The sequence below is a fragment of the Phalangium opilio genome, unplaced genomic scaffold (genome assembly GCF_054372755.1).
Source record: "Phalangium opilio isolate 3A_F unplaced genomic scaffold, DU_Popi_V2 ptg000032l_1, whole genome shotgun sequence".
NCBI lineage: Eukaryota > Metazoa > Arthropoda > Arachnida > Opiliones > Phalangiidae > Phalangium > Phalangium opilio.
In genome coordinates, this window is record NW_028324159.1 from 10,010,330 (window position 1) to 10,022,927 (window position 12,598).

General features: G+C 36.2%; 28 non-coding genes across 28 annotated transcripts; all 28 read left to right on the forward strand.

Moving 5' to 3' along the window:
• The first annotated feature begins 57 nt into the window (after nt 1-57).
• TRNAT-UGU (transfer RNA threonine (anticodon UGU)) lies at nt 58-130 on the forward strand. The gene has a single exon. It is a non-coding gene; the product is annotated as a tRNA-Thr (tRNA).
• A 158-nt stretch (nt 131-288) lies between these two features.
• TRNAT-UGU (transfer RNA threonine (anticodon UGU)) lies at nt 289-361 on the forward strand. Its single transcript has one exon. It is a non-coding gene; the product is annotated as a tRNA-Thr (tRNA).
• An 873-nt stretch (nt 362-1,234) lies between these two features.
• TRNAT-UGU (transfer RNA threonine (anticodon UGU)) lies at nt 1,235-1,307 on the forward strand. The gene has a single exon. It is a non-coding gene; the product is annotated as a tRNA-Thr (tRNA).
• Nucleotides 1,308-2,180: 873 nt separating this feature from the next.
• Nucleotides 2,181-2,253, forward strand: TRNAT-UGU (transfer RNA threonine (anticodon UGU)). Its single transcript has one exon. It is a non-coding gene; the product is annotated as a tRNA-Thr (tRNA).
• A 404-nt stretch (nt 2,254-2,657) lies between these two features.
• Nucleotides 2,658-2,730, forward strand: TRNAT-UGU (transfer RNA threonine (anticodon UGU)). The gene has a single exon. It is a non-coding gene; the product is annotated as a tRNA-Thr (tRNA).
• Nucleotides 2,731-2,888: 158 nt separating this feature from the next.
• TRNAT-UGU (transfer RNA threonine (anticodon UGU)) lies at nt 2,889-2,961 on the forward strand. Its single transcript has one exon. It is a non-coding gene; the product is annotated as a tRNA-Thr (tRNA).
• A 158-nt stretch (nt 2,962-3,119) lies between these two features.
• On the forward strand, nt 3,120-3,192 carry TRNAT-UGU (transfer RNA threonine (anticodon UGU)). The gene has a single exon. It is a non-coding gene; the product is annotated as a tRNA-Thr (tRNA).
• Nucleotides 3,193-4,303: 1,111 nt separating this feature from the next.
• TRNAT-CGU (transfer RNA threonine (anticodon CGU)) lies at nt 4,304-4,376 on the forward strand. Its single transcript has one exon. It is a non-coding gene; the product is annotated as a tRNA-Thr (tRNA).
• Nucleotides 4,377-4,793: 417 nt separating this feature from the next.
• On the forward strand, nt 4,794-4,866 carry TRNAT-UGU (transfer RNA threonine (anticodon UGU)). Its single transcript has one exon. It is a non-coding gene; the product is annotated as a tRNA-Thr (tRNA).
• Nucleotides 4,867-5,020: 154 nt separating this feature from the next.
• On the forward strand, nt 5,021-5,093 carry TRNAT-CGU (transfer RNA threonine (anticodon CGU)). Its single transcript has one exon. It is a non-coding gene; the product is annotated as a tRNA-Thr (tRNA).
• Nucleotides 5,094-5,510: 417 nt separating this feature from the next.
• TRNAT-UGU (transfer RNA threonine (anticodon UGU)) lies at nt 5,511-5,583 on the forward strand. The gene has a single exon. It is a non-coding gene; the product is annotated as a tRNA-Thr (tRNA).
• A 154-nt stretch (nt 5,584-5,737) lies between these two features.
• TRNAT-CGU (transfer RNA threonine (anticodon CGU)) lies at nt 5,738-5,810 on the forward strand. The gene has a single exon. It is a non-coding gene; the product is annotated as a tRNA-Thr (tRNA).
• Nucleotides 5,811-5,974: 164 nt separating this feature from the next.
• On the forward strand, nt 5,975-6,047 carry TRNAT-CGU (transfer RNA threonine (anticodon CGU)). The gene has a single exon. It is a non-coding gene; the product is annotated as a tRNA-Thr (tRNA).
• A 417-nt stretch (nt 6,048-6,464) lies between these two features.
• Nucleotides 6,465-6,537, forward strand: TRNAT-UGU (transfer RNA threonine (anticodon UGU)). The gene has a single exon. It is a non-coding gene; the product is annotated as a tRNA-Thr (tRNA).
• A 393-nt stretch (nt 6,538-6,930) lies between these two features.
• TRNAT-UGU (transfer RNA threonine (anticodon UGU)) lies at nt 6,931-7,003 on the forward strand. Its single transcript has one exon. It is a non-coding gene; the product is annotated as a tRNA-Thr (tRNA).
• Nucleotides 7,004-7,641: 638 nt separating this feature from the next.
• TRNAT-CGU (transfer RNA threonine (anticodon CGU)) lies at nt 7,642-7,714 on the forward strand. Its single transcript has one exon. It is a non-coding gene; the product is annotated as a tRNA-Thr (tRNA).
• A 165-nt stretch (nt 7,715-7,879) lies between these two features.
• TRNAT-CGU (transfer RNA threonine (anticodon CGU)) lies at nt 7,880-7,952 on the forward strand. Its single transcript has one exon. It is a non-coding gene; the product is annotated as a tRNA-Thr (tRNA).
• Nucleotides 7,953-8,118: 166 nt separating this feature from the next.
• Nucleotides 8,119-8,191, forward strand: TRNAT-UGU (transfer RNA threonine (anticodon UGU)). Its single transcript has one exon. It is a non-coding gene; the product is annotated as a tRNA-Thr (tRNA).
• A 158-nt stretch (nt 8,192-8,349) lies between these two features.
• Nucleotides 8,350-8,422, forward strand: TRNAT-UGU (transfer RNA threonine (anticodon UGU)). Its single transcript has one exon. It is a non-coding gene; the product is annotated as a tRNA-Thr (tRNA).
• Nucleotides 8,423-8,818: 396 nt separating this feature from the next.
• TRNAT-UGU (transfer RNA threonine (anticodon UGU)) lies at nt 8,819-8,891 on the forward strand. The gene has a single exon. It is a non-coding gene; the product is annotated as a tRNA-Thr (tRNA).
• A 404-nt stretch (nt 8,892-9,295) lies between these two features.
• Nucleotides 9,296-9,368, forward strand: TRNAT-UGU (transfer RNA threonine (anticodon UGU)). The gene has a single exon. It is a non-coding gene; the product is annotated as a tRNA-Thr (tRNA).
• A 638-nt stretch (nt 9,369-10,006) lies between these two features.
• Nucleotides 10,007-10,079, forward strand: TRNAT-CGU (transfer RNA threonine (anticodon CGU)). Its single transcript has one exon. It is a non-coding gene; the product is annotated as a tRNA-Thr (tRNA).
• Nucleotides 10,080-10,244: 165 nt separating this feature from the next.
• Nucleotides 10,245-10,317, forward strand: TRNAT-CGU (transfer RNA threonine (anticodon CGU)). The gene has a single exon. It is a non-coding gene; the product is annotated as a tRNA-Thr (tRNA).
• Nucleotides 10,318-10,483: 166 nt separating this feature from the next.
• Nucleotides 10,484-10,556, forward strand: TRNAT-UGU (transfer RNA threonine (anticodon UGU)). The gene has a single exon. It is a non-coding gene; the product is annotated as a tRNA-Thr (tRNA).
• A 158-nt stretch (nt 10,557-10,714) lies between these two features.
• Nucleotides 10,715-10,787, forward strand: TRNAT-UGU (transfer RNA threonine (anticodon UGU)). Its single transcript has one exon. It is a non-coding gene; the product is annotated as a tRNA-Thr (tRNA).
• A 396-nt stretch (nt 10,788-11,183) lies between these two features.
• Nucleotides 11,184-11,256, forward strand: TRNAT-UGU (transfer RNA threonine (anticodon UGU)). The gene has a single exon. It is a non-coding gene; the product is annotated as a tRNA-Thr (tRNA).
• Nucleotides 11,257-11,660: 404 nt separating this feature from the next.
• TRNAT-UGU (transfer RNA threonine (anticodon UGU)) lies at nt 11,661-11,733 on the forward strand. The gene has a single exon. It is a non-coding gene; the product is annotated as a tRNA-Thr (tRNA).
• A 638-nt stretch (nt 11,734-12,371) lies between these two features.
• Nucleotides 12,372-12,444, forward strand: TRNAT-CGU (transfer RNA threonine (anticodon CGU)). Its single transcript has one exon. It is a non-coding gene; the product is annotated as a tRNA-Thr (tRNA).
• Nucleotides 12,445-12,598: the final 154 nt, after the last annotated feature.

Consider the following 12,598-nt stretch of genomic DNA (forward strand, 5'->3'; position numbering starts at 1 on the left):
ACTGCGAAGGAGTTAATTTAGTAAAATTACTGAAATATTCAGCATTAATCTCGCTTCGGAACCGTGGCTTAGTGGTTAAAGCGCCTGTCTTGTAAACAGGAGATCATGAGTTCGATTCTCGTCGGAGCCTCGTTGTTATGATATTTGAACTAATTTCCGTAGCTATTTAATTTTGAAAAACTAAAAATAATAGTTGCTTGAGATATGCATATATTCAAACAATATTGTAAAACTGCGAAGGAGTTAATTTAGTAAAATTACTGAAATATTCAGCATTAATCTCGCTTCGGAACCGTGGCTTAGTGGTTAAAGCGCCTGTCTTGTAAACAGGAGATCATGAGTTCGATTCTCGTCGGAGCCTCGTTGTTATGATATTTGAACTAGTTTTCGTAGCTATTAAATTTTGAAAAACTAAAAATAATAGTTGCTTGAGATATGCATATATTCAAACAATAGGGTAAAACTGCGAAGGAGTTAATTTAGTAAAATTACTGAAATATTCAGCATTAATCTCGAATCGGAACAAGGGCTTCTTGCCTTAGTGGTGAAAGCGCCTGTCTCGTAAACAGGAGATCATGAGTTCGATTCTCGTTGGAGCCTCGTTGTTATGATACTTGAACTAGTTTTCGTAGCTATTATATTTTGAAAAACTAAAAATAATAGTTGCTTGAGATATGCATTAATGCAAACAATAGGTTAACACTGCGAAGGAGTTAATTTAGTAAAATTACTGAACTATTCAGCATTAATCTCGCTTCGCAACAAGGCTCCGTGTCTTATTGGTTAAAGCGCCTGTCAAGTAAACAGTAGATCATGAGTTCGATTCTCGTCGGAGCCTCGTTGTTATGATATTTGAACTAGTTTTCGTAGCTATTAAATTTTGAAAAACTAATAATAATTGTTGCTTGAGATATGCATTAATGCAAACAATAGGTTAAAACTGCGAAGGAGTTAATTTAGTAAAATTACTGAACTATTCAGCATTAATCTCGCTTCGCAACAAGGCTCCGTGGCTTGGTGGTTAAAGCGCGTGTCTCGTAAACAGGAAATCATGAGTTCGATTCTCGTCGGAGCCTCGTTGTTATGATACTTGAACTAATTTCCGTAGCTATTAAATTTTGAAAAACTAAAAATAATAGTTGCTTGAGATATGCATATATTCAAACAATAGAGTAAAACTGCGAAGGAGTTAATTTAGTAAAATTACTGAAATATTCAGCATTAATCTCGCTTCGGAACCGTGGCTTAGTGGTTAAAGCGCCTGTCTTGTAAACAGGAGATCATGAGTTCGATTCTCGTCGGAGCCTCGTTGTTATGATATTTGAACTAGTTTTCGTAGCTATTAAATTTTGAAAAACTAAAAATAATAGTTGCTTGAGATATGCATATATTCAAACAATAGGGTAAAACTGCGAAGGAGTTAATTTAGTAAAATTACTGAAATATTCAGCATTAATCTCGAATCGGAACAAGGGCTTCTTGCCTTAGTGGTGAAAGCGCCTGTCTCGTAAACAGGAGATCATGAGTTCGATTCTCGTTGGAGCCTCGTTGTTATGATACTTGAACTAGTTTTCGTAGCTATTATATTTTGAAAAACTAAAAATAATAGTTGCTTGAGATATGCATTAATGCAAACAATAGGTTAACACTGCGAAGGAGTTAATTTAGTAAAATTACTGAACTATTCAGCATTAATCTCGCTTCGCAACAAGGCTCCGTGTCTTATTGGTTAAAGCGCCTGTCAAGTAAACAGTAGATCATGAGTTCGATTCTCGTCGGAGCCTCGTTGTTATGATATTTGAACTAGTTTTCGTAGCTATTAAATTTTGAAAAACTAATAATAATTGTTGCTTGAGATATGCATTAATGCAAACAATAGGTTAAAACTGCGAAGGAGTTAATTTAGTAAAATTACTGAACTATTCAGCATTAATCTCGCTTCGCAACAAGGCTCCGTGGCTTGGTGGTTAAAGCGCGTGTCTCGTAAACAGGAAATCATGAGTTCGATTCTCGTCGGAGCCTCGTTGTTATGATACTTGAACTAATTTCCGTAGCTATTAAATTTTGAAAAACTAAAAATAATAGTTGCTTGAGATATGCATATATTCAAACAATAGAGTAAAACTGCGAAGGAGTTAATTTAGTAAAATTACTGAAATATTCAGCATTAATCTCGCTTCGGAACCGTGGCTTAGTGGTTAAAGCGCCTGTCTTGTAAACAGGAGATCATGAGTTCGATTCTCGTCGGAGCCTCGTTGTTATGATATTTGAACTAGTTTTTGTAGCTATTAAATTTTGAAAAACTAAAAATAATAGTTGCTTGAGATATGCATTAATGCAAACAATAGGTTAACACTGCGAAGGAGTTAATTTAGTAAAATTACTGAACTATTCAGCATTAATCTCGCTTCGCAACAAGGCTCCGTGTCTTAGTGGTTAAAGCGCCTGTCAAGTAAACGGGAGATCATGAGTTCGATTCTCGTTGTAGCCTCGTTGTTATGATACTTGAACTAGTTTTCGTAGCTATTATATTTTGAAAAACTAAAAATAATAGTTGCTTGATATATGCATTAATGCAAACAATAGGTTAAAACTGCGAAGGAGTTAATTTAGTAAAATTACTGAACTATTCAGCATTAATCTCGCTTCGGAACCAGGGCTCCGTGGCTTAGTGGTTAAAGCGCCTGTCTTGTAAACAGGAGATCATGAGTTCGATTCTCGTCGGAGCCTCGTTGTTATGATACTTGAACTAATTTCCGTAGCTATTTAATTTTGAAAAACTAAAAATAATAGTTGCTTGAGATATGCATATATTCAAACAATAGGGTAAAACTGCGAAGGAGTTAATTTAGTAAAATTACTGAAATATTCAGCATTAATCTCGCTTCGGAACCGTGGCTTAGTGGTTAAAGCGCCTGTCTTGTAAACAGGAGATCATGAGTTCGATTCTCGTCGGAGCCTCGTTGTTATGATATTTGAACTAATTTCCGTAGCTATTTAATTTTGAAAAACTAAAAATAATAGTTGCTTGAGATATGCATATATTCAAACAATATTGTAAAACTGCGAAGGAGTTAATATAGTAAAATTACTGAAATATTCAGCATTAATCTCGCTTCGGAACCGTGGCTTAGTGGTTAAAGCGCCTGTCTTGTAAACAGGAGATCATGAGTTCGATTCTCGTCGGAGCCTCGTTGTTATGATATTTGAACTAGTTTTCGTAGCTATTAAATTTTGAAAAACTAAAAATAATAGTTGCTTGAGATATGCATATATTCAAACAATAGGGTAAAACTGCGAAGGAGTTAATTTAGTAAAATTACTGAAATATTCAGCATAAATCTCGAATCGGAACAAGGGCTTCTTGCCTTAGTGGTGAAAGCGCCTGTCTCGTAAACAGGAGATCATGAGTTCGATTCTCGTTGGAGCCTCGTTGTTATGATACTTGAACTAGTTTTCGTAGCTATTATATTTTGAAAAACTAAAAATAATAGTTGCTTGAGATATGCATTAATGCAAACAATAGGTTAACACTGCGAAGGAGTTAATTTAGTAAAATTACTGAACTATTCAGCATTAATCTCGCTTCGCAACAAGGCTCCGTGTCTTATTGGTTAAAGCGCCTGTCAAGTAAACAGTAGATCATGAGTTCGATTCTCGTCGGAGCCTCGTTGTTATGATATTTGAACTAGTTTTCGTAGCTATTAAATTTTGAAAAACTAATAATAATTGTTGCTTGAGATATGCATTAATGCAAACAATAGGTTAAAACTGCGAAGGAGTTAATTTAGTAAAATTACTGAACTATTCAGCATTAATCTCGCTTCGCAACAAGGCTCCGTGGCTTGGTGGTTAAAGCGCGTGTCTCGTAAACAGGAAATCATGAGTTCGATTCTCGTCGGAGCCTCGTTGTTATGATACTTGAACTAATTTCCGTAGCTATTAAATTTTGAAAAACTAAAAATAATAGTTGCTTGAGATATGCATATATTCAAACAATAGAGTAAAACTGCGAAGGAGTTAATTTAGTAAAATTACTGAAATATTCAGCATTAATCTCGCTTTGGAACCGTGGCTTAGTGGTTAAAGCGCCTGTCTTGTAAACAGGAGATCATGAGTTCGATTCTTGTTTGAGCCTCGTTGTTATGATATTTGAACTAGTTTTTGTAGCTATTAAATTTTGAAAAACTAAAAATAATAGTTGCTTGAGATATGCATTAATGCAAACAATAGGTTAACACTGCGAAGGAGTTAATTTAGTAAAATTACTGAACTATTCAGCATTAATCTCGCTTCGCAACAAGGCTCCGTGGCTTGGTGGTTAAAGCGCCTGTCTCGTAAACAGGAGATCATGAGTTCAATTCTCGTCGAAGCCTCGTTGTTATGATATTTGAACTAGTTTTCGTAGCTATTAAATTTTGAAAAACTAAAAATAATAGTTGCTTGAGATATGCATTAATGCAAACAATAGAGTAAAACTGCGAAGGAGTTAATTTAGTAAAATTACTGAACTATTCAGCATTTATCTCGCTTCGGAACCAGGGCTCCGTGGCTTAGTGGTTAAAGCGCCTGTCTTGTAAACAGGAGATCATGAGGTTAACGGTAATAGTTAGTATAGGGCGCTGTCGGTTAGCTGTGGCATAGGGGCTAGCCACCACCCCTCTATGCATTGTAAAGGCGTTAGATAAGTGGCAATAAGTCGCAAGATGACTTGGTCCAATTAGCTAGCTGAACTTAACCTGGTTTTAGTAAAATTACTGAAATATTCAGCATTAATCTCGCTTCGGAACCAGGGCTCCGTGGCTTAGTGGTTAAAGCGCCTGTCTTGTAAACAGGAGATCATGAGTTCGATTCTCGTCGGAGCCTTGTTGTTATGATATTTGAACTAGTTTTCGAAGCTATTAAATTTTGAAAAACGTTGCTTGAGATATGCATTAATGCAAACAATAGGGTAAAACTTCGAAGGAGTTAAATTAGTAAAATTACTGAACTATTCAGCATTAATCTCGCTTCGCAACAAGGCTCCGTGGCTTGGTGGTTAAAGCGCCTGTCTCGTAAACAGGAGATCATGAGTTCAATTCTCGTCGAAGCCTCGTTGTTATGATATTTGAACTAGTTTTCGTAGCTATTAAATTTTGAAAAACTAAAAATAATAGTTGCTTGAGATATGCATTAATGCAAACAATAGAGTAAAACTGCGAAGGAGTTAATTTAGTAAAATTACTGAACTATTCAGCATTTATCTCGCTTCGGAACCAGGGCTCCGTGGCTTAGTGGTTAAAGCGCCTGTCTTGTAAACAGGAGATCATGAGGTTAACGGTAATAGTTAGTATAGGGCGCTGTCGGTTAGCTGTGGCATAGGGGCTAGCCACCACCCCTCTATGCATTGTAAAGGCGTTAGATAAGTGGCAATAAGTCGCAAGATGACTTGGTCCAATTAGCTAGCTGAACTTAACCTGGTTTTAGTAAAATTACTGAAATATTCAGCATTAATCTCGCTTCGGAACCAGGGCTCCGTGGCTTAGTGGTTAAAGCGCCTCTCTTGTAAACAGGAGATCATGAGTTCGATTCTCGTCGGAGCCTTGTTGTTATGATATTTGAACTAGTTTTCGAAGCTATTAAATTTTGAAAAACGTTGCTTGAGATATGCATTAATGCAAACAATAGGGTAAAACTTCGAAGGAGTTAAATTAGTAAAATTACTGAAATATTCAGCATAAATCTCGCTTCGCAACAAGGCTCCGTGGCTTGGTGGTTAAAGCGCCTGTCTCGTAAACAGGAGATCATGAGTTCGATTCTCGTCGGAGCCTCTTTGTTATGATACCTGAACTAGTTTTCGTAGCTATAAAATTTTGAAAAACTAAAAATAATGTTGCTTGAGATATGCATTAATGCAATTAATAGGTTAACACTGCGAAGGAGTTAATTTAGTAAAATTACTGAACTATTCAGCATTAATCTCGCTTCGCAACAGGGCTCCGTGGCTTGGTGGTTAAAGCGCCTGTTTCGTAAACAGGAGATCATGAGTTCGATTCTCGTCGGAGCCTCGTTGTTATGATATTTGAACTAGTTTTCGTAGCTATTAAATTTTGAAAAACTAAAAATAATAGTTGCTTGAGATATGCATTAATGCAAACAATAGAGTAAAACTGCGAAGGAGTTAATTTAGTAAAATTACTGAACTATTCAGCATTTATCTCGCTTCGGAACCAGGGCTCCGTGGCTTAGTGGTTAAAGCGCCTGTCTTGAAAACAGGAGATCATGAGGTTAACGGGAATAGTTAGTATAGGGCGCTGTCGGTTAGCTGTGGCATAGGGGCTAGCCACCACCCGTCTATGCATTGTAAAGGCGTTAGATAAGTGACAATAAGTCGCAAGATGACTTGGTCCAATTAGCTAGCTGAACTTAACCTGGTTTTAGTAAAATTACTGAAATATTCAGCATTAATCTCGCTTCGGAACCAGGGCTCCGTGGCTTAGTGGTTAAAGCGCCTGTCTTGTAAACAGGAGATCATGAGTTCGATTCTCGTCGGAGCCTTGTTGTTATGATATTTGAACTAGTTTTCGAAGCTATTAAATTTTGAAAAACGTTGCTTGAGATATGCATTAATGCAAACAATAGGGTAAAACTTCGAAGGAGTTAAATTAGTAAAATTACTGAACTATTCAGCATTAATCTCGCTTCGCAACAAGGCTCCGTGTCTTAGTGGTTAAAGCGCCTGTCAAGTAAACGGGAGATCATGAGTTCGATTCTCGTTGTAGCCTCGTTGTTATGATACTTGAACTAGTTTTCGTAGCTATTATATTTTGAAAAACTAAAAATAATAGTTGCTTGAGATATGCATTAATGCAAACAATAGGTTAAAACTGCGAAGGAGTTAATTTAGTAAAATTACTGAACTATTCAGCATTAATCTCGCTTCGGAACCAGGGCTCCGTGGCTTAGTGGTTAAAGCGCCTGTCTTGTAAACAGGAGATCATGAGTTCGATTCTCGTCGGAGCCTCGTTGTTATGATACTTGAACTAATTTCCGTAGCTATTAAATTTTGAAAAACTAAAAATAATAGTTTCTTGAGATATGCATATACTCAAACAATAGGGTAAAACTGCGAAGGAGTTAATTTAGTAAAATTACTGAAATATTCAGCATTAATCTCGAATCGGAACAAGGGCTTCTTGCCTTAGTGGTGAAAGCGCCTGTCTCGTAAACAGGAGATCATGAGTTCGATTCTCGTCGGAGCCTCGTTGTTATGATACTTGAACCAATTTCCGTAGCTATTAAATTTTGAAAAACTAAAAATAATAGTTTCTTGAGATATGCATATACTCAAACAATAGGGTAAAACTGCGAAGGAGTTAATTTAGTAAAATTACTGAAATATTCAGCATTAATCTCGGATCGGAACAAGGGCTTCTTGCCTTAGTGGTGAAAGCGCCTGTCTCGTAAACAGGAGATCATGAGTTCGATTCTCGTTGGAGCCTCGTTGTTATGATACTTGAACTAGTTTTCGTAGCTATTATATTTTGAAAAACTAAAAATAATAGTTGCTTGAGATATGCATATATGCAAACAATAGGGTAAAACTGCGAAGGAGTAAATTTAGTAAAATTACTGAAATATTCATCATTAATCTCGAACCAGGGCTCCGTGGCTTAGTGGTTAAAGCGCCTGTCTCGTAAACAGGAGATCATGAGTTCGATTCTCGTCGGAGCCTCGTTGTTATGATACTTGAACTAGTTTTCGTAGCTATTATATTTTGAAAAACTAAAAATAATAGTTGCTTGAGATATGCATTAATGCAAACAATAGGTTAACACTGCGAAGGAGTTAATTTAGTAAAATTACTGAACTATTCAGCATTAATCTCGCTTCGCAACAAGGCTCCGTGGCTTGGTGGTTAAAGCGCCTGTCTCGTAAACAGGAGATCATGAGATCGATTCTCGTCGGAGCCTCGTTGTTATGATATTTGAACTAGTTTTCGTAGCTATTAAATTTTGAAAAACTAAAAATAATAGTTGCTTGAGATATGCATAAATGCAAACAATAGGTTAACACTGCGAAGGAGTTAATTTAGTAAAATTACTGAACTATTCAGCATTAATCTCGCTTCGGAACCAGGGCTCCGTGGCTTAGTGGTTAAAGCGTCTGTCTTGTAAACAGGAGATCATGAGTTCGATTCTCGTCGGAGCCTCGTTGTTATGATACTTGAACTAATTTCCGTAGCTATTAAATTTTGAAAAACTAAAAATAATAGTTGCTTGAGATATGCATATATTCAAACAATAGAGTAAAACTGCGAAGGAGTTAATTTAGTAAAATTATTGAAATATTCAGCATTACTCTCGCTTCGGAACCGTGGCTTAGTGGTTAAAGCGCCTGTCTTGTAAACAGGAGATCATGAGTTCGATTCTCGTCGGAGCCTCGTTGTTATGATATTTGAACTAGTTTTTGTAGCTATTAAATTTTGAAAAACTAAAAATAATAGTTGCTTGAGATATGCATTAATGCAAACAATAGGTTAACACTGCGAAGGAGTTAATTTAGTAAAATTACTGAACTATTCAGCATTAATCTCGCTTCGCAACAAGGCTCCGTGTCTTAGTGGTTAAAGCGCCTGTCAAGTAAACAGGAGATCATGAGTTCGATTCTCGTTGGAGCCTCGTTGTTATGATACTTGAACTAGTTTTCGTAGCTATTTTATTTTGAAAAACTATAAATAATAGTTGCTTGAGATATGCATATATTCAAACAATAGAGTGAAACTGCGAAGGAGTTAATTTAGTAAAATTACTGAAATATTCAGCATTAATCTCGCTTCGGAACCGTGGCTTAGTGGTTAAAGCGCCTGTCTTGTAAACAGGAGATCATGAGTTCGATTCTCGTCGGAGCCTCGTTGTTATGATATTTGAACTAGTTTTTGTAGCTATTAAATTTTGAAAAACTAAAAATAATAGTTGCTTGAGATATGCATTAATGCAAACAATAGGTTAACACTGCGAAGGAGTTAATTTAGTAAAATTACTGAACTATTCAGCATTAATCTCGCTTCGCAACAAGGCTCCGTGTCTTAGTGGTTAAAGCGCCTGTCAAGTAAACGGGAGATCATGAGTTCGATTCTCGTTGTAGCCTCGTTGTTATGATACTTGAACTAGTTTTCGTAGCTATTATATTTTGAAAAACTAAAAATAATAGTTGCTTGAGATATGCATTAATGCAAACAATAGGTTAAAACTGCGAAGGAGTTAATTTAGTAAAATTACTGAACTATTCAGCATTAATCTCGCTTCGGAACCAGGGCTCCGTGGCTTAGTGGTTAAAGCGCCTGTCTTGTAAACAGGAGATCATGAGTTCGATTCTCGTCGGAGCCTCGTTGTTATGATACTTGAACTAATTTCCGTAGCTATTAAATTTTGAAAAACTAAAAATAATAGTTTCTTGAGATATGCATATACTCAAACAATAGGGTAAAACTGCGAAGGAGTTAATTTAGTAAAATTACTGAAATATTCAGCATTAATCTCGAATCGGAACAAGGGCTTCTTGCCTTAGTGGTGAAAGCGCCTGTCTCGTAAACAGGAGATCATGAGTTCGATTCTCGTCGGAGCCTCGTTGTTATGATACTTGAACCAATTTCCGTAGCTATTAAATTTTGAAAAACTAAAAATAATAGTTTCTTGAGATATGCATATACTCAAACAATAGGGTAAAACTGCGAAGGAGTTAATTTAGTAAAATTACTGAAATATTCAGCATTAATCTCGAATCGGAACAAGGGCTTCTTGCCTTAGTGGTGAAAGCGCCTGTCTCGTAAACAGGAGATCATGAGTTCGATTCTCGTTGGAGCCTCGTTGTTATGATACTTGAACTAGTTTTCGTAGCTATTATATTTTGAAAAACTAAAAATAATAGTTGCTTGAGATATGCATTAATGCAAACAATAGGGTAAAACTGCGAAGGAGTAAATTTAGTAAAATTACTGAAATATTCATCATTAATCTCGAACCAGGGCTCCGTGGCTTAGTGGTTAAAGCGCCTGTCTCGTAAACAGGAGATCATGAGTTCGATTCTCGTCGGAGCCTCGTTGTTATGATACTTGAACTAGTTTTCGTAGCTATTATATTTTGAAAAACTAAAAATAATAGTTGCTTGAGATATGCATTAATGCAAACAATAGGTTAACACTGCGAAGGAGTTAATTTAGTAAAATTACTGAACTATTCAGCATTAATCTCGCTTCGCAACAAGGCTCCGTGGCTTGGTGGTTAAAGCGCCTGTCTCGTAAACAGGAGATCATGAGATCGATTCTCGTCGGAGCCTCGTTGTTATGATATTTGAACTAGTTTTCGTAGCTATTAAATTTTGAAAAACTAAAAATAATAGTTGCTTGAGATATGCATAAATGCAAACAATAGGTTAACACTGCGAAGGAGTTAATTTAGTAAAATTACTGAACTATTCAGCATTAATCTCGCTTCGGAACCAGGGCTCCGTGGCTTAGTGGTTAAAGCGTCTGTCTTGTAAACAGGAGATCATGAGTTCGATTCTCGTCGGAGCCTCGTTGTTATGATACTTGAACTAATTTCCGTAGCTATTAAATTTTGAAAAACTAAAAATAATAGTTGCTTGAGATATGCATATATTCAAACAATAGAGTAAAACTGCGAAGGAGTTAATTTAGTAAAATTACTGAAATATTCAGCATTAATCTCGCTTCGGAACCGTGGCTTAGTGGTTAAAGCGCCTGTCTTGTAAACAGGAGATCATGAGTTCGATTCTCGTCGGAGCCTCGTTGTTATGATATTTGAACTAGTTTTTGTAGCTATTAAATTTTGAAAAACTAAAAATAATAGTTGCTTGAGATATGCATTAATGCAAACAATAGGTTAACACTGCGAAGGAGTTAATTTAGTAAAATTACTGAACTATTCAGCATTAATCTCGCTTCGCAACAAGGCTCCGTGTCTTAGTGGTTAAAGCGCCTGTCAAGTAAACAGGAGATCATGAGTTCGATTCTCGTTGGAGCCTCGTTGTTATGATACTTGAACTAGTTTTCGTAGCTATTATATTTTGAAAAACTATAAATAATAGTTGCTTGAGATATGCATATATTCAAACAATAGAGTGAAACTGCGAAGGAGTTAATTTAGTAAAATTACTGAAATATTCAGCATTAATCTCGCTTCGGAACCGTGGCTTAGTGGTTAAAGCGCCTGTCTTGTAAACAGGAGATCATGAGTTCGATTCTCGTCGGAGCCTCGTTGTTATGATATTTGAACTAGTTTTTGTAGCTATTAAATTTTGAAAAACTAAAAATAATAGTTGCTTGAGATATGCATTAATGCAAACAATAGGTTAACACTGCGAAGGAGTTAATTTAGTAAAATTACTGAACTATTCAGCATTAATCTCGCTTCGCAACAAGGCTCCGTGTCTTAGTGGTTAAAGCGCCTGTCAAGTAAACGGGAGATCATGAGTTCGATTCTCGTTGTAGCCTCGTTGTTATGATACTTGAACTAGTTTTCGTAGCTATTATATTTTGAAAAACTAAAAATAATAGTTGCTTGAGATATGCATTAATGCAAACAATAGGTTAAAACTGCGAAGGAGTTAATTTAGTAAAATTACTGAACTATTCAGCATTAATCTCGCTTCGGAACCAGGGCTCCGTGGCTTAGTGGTTAAAGCGCCTGTCTTGTAAACAGGAGATCATGAGTTCGATTCTCGTCGGAGCCTCGTTGTTATGATACTTGAACTAATTTCCGTAGCTATTAAATTTTGAAAAACTAAAAATAATAGTTTCTTGAGATATGCATATACTCAAACAATAGGGTAAAACTGCGAAGGAGTTAATTTAGTAAAATTACTGAAATATTCAGCATTAATCTCGAATCGGAACAAGGGCTTCTTGCCTTAGTGGTGAAAGCGCCTGTCTCGTAAACAGGAGATCATGAGTTCGATTCTCGTCGGAGCCTCGTTGTTATGATACTTGAACTAATTTCCGTAGCTATTAAATTTTGAAAAACTAAAAATAATAGTTTCTTGAGATATGCATATACTCAAACAATAGGGTAAAACTGCGAAGGAGTTAATTTAGTAAAATTACTGAAATATTCAGCATTAATCTCGAATCGGAACAAGGGCTTCTTGCCTTAGTGGTGAAAGCGCCTGTCTCGTAAACAGGAGATCATGAGTTCGATTCTCGTTGGAGCCTCGTTGTTATGATACTTGAACTAGTTTTCGTAGCTATTATATTTTGAAAAACTAAAAATAATAGTTGCTTGAGATATGCATTAACGCAAACAATAGGGTAAAACTGCGAAGGAGTAAATTTAGTAAAATTACTGAAATATTCATCATTAATCTCGAACCAGGGCTACGTGGCTTAGTGGTTAAAGCGCCTGTCTCGTAAACAGGAGATCATGAGTTCGATTCTCGTCGGAGCCTCGTTGTTATGATACTTGAACTAGTTTTCGTAGCTATTATATTTTGAAAAACTAAAAATAATAGTTGCTTGAGATATGCATTAATGCAAACAATAGGTTAACACTGCGAAGGAGTTAATTTAGTAAAATTACTGAACTATTCAGCATTAATCTCG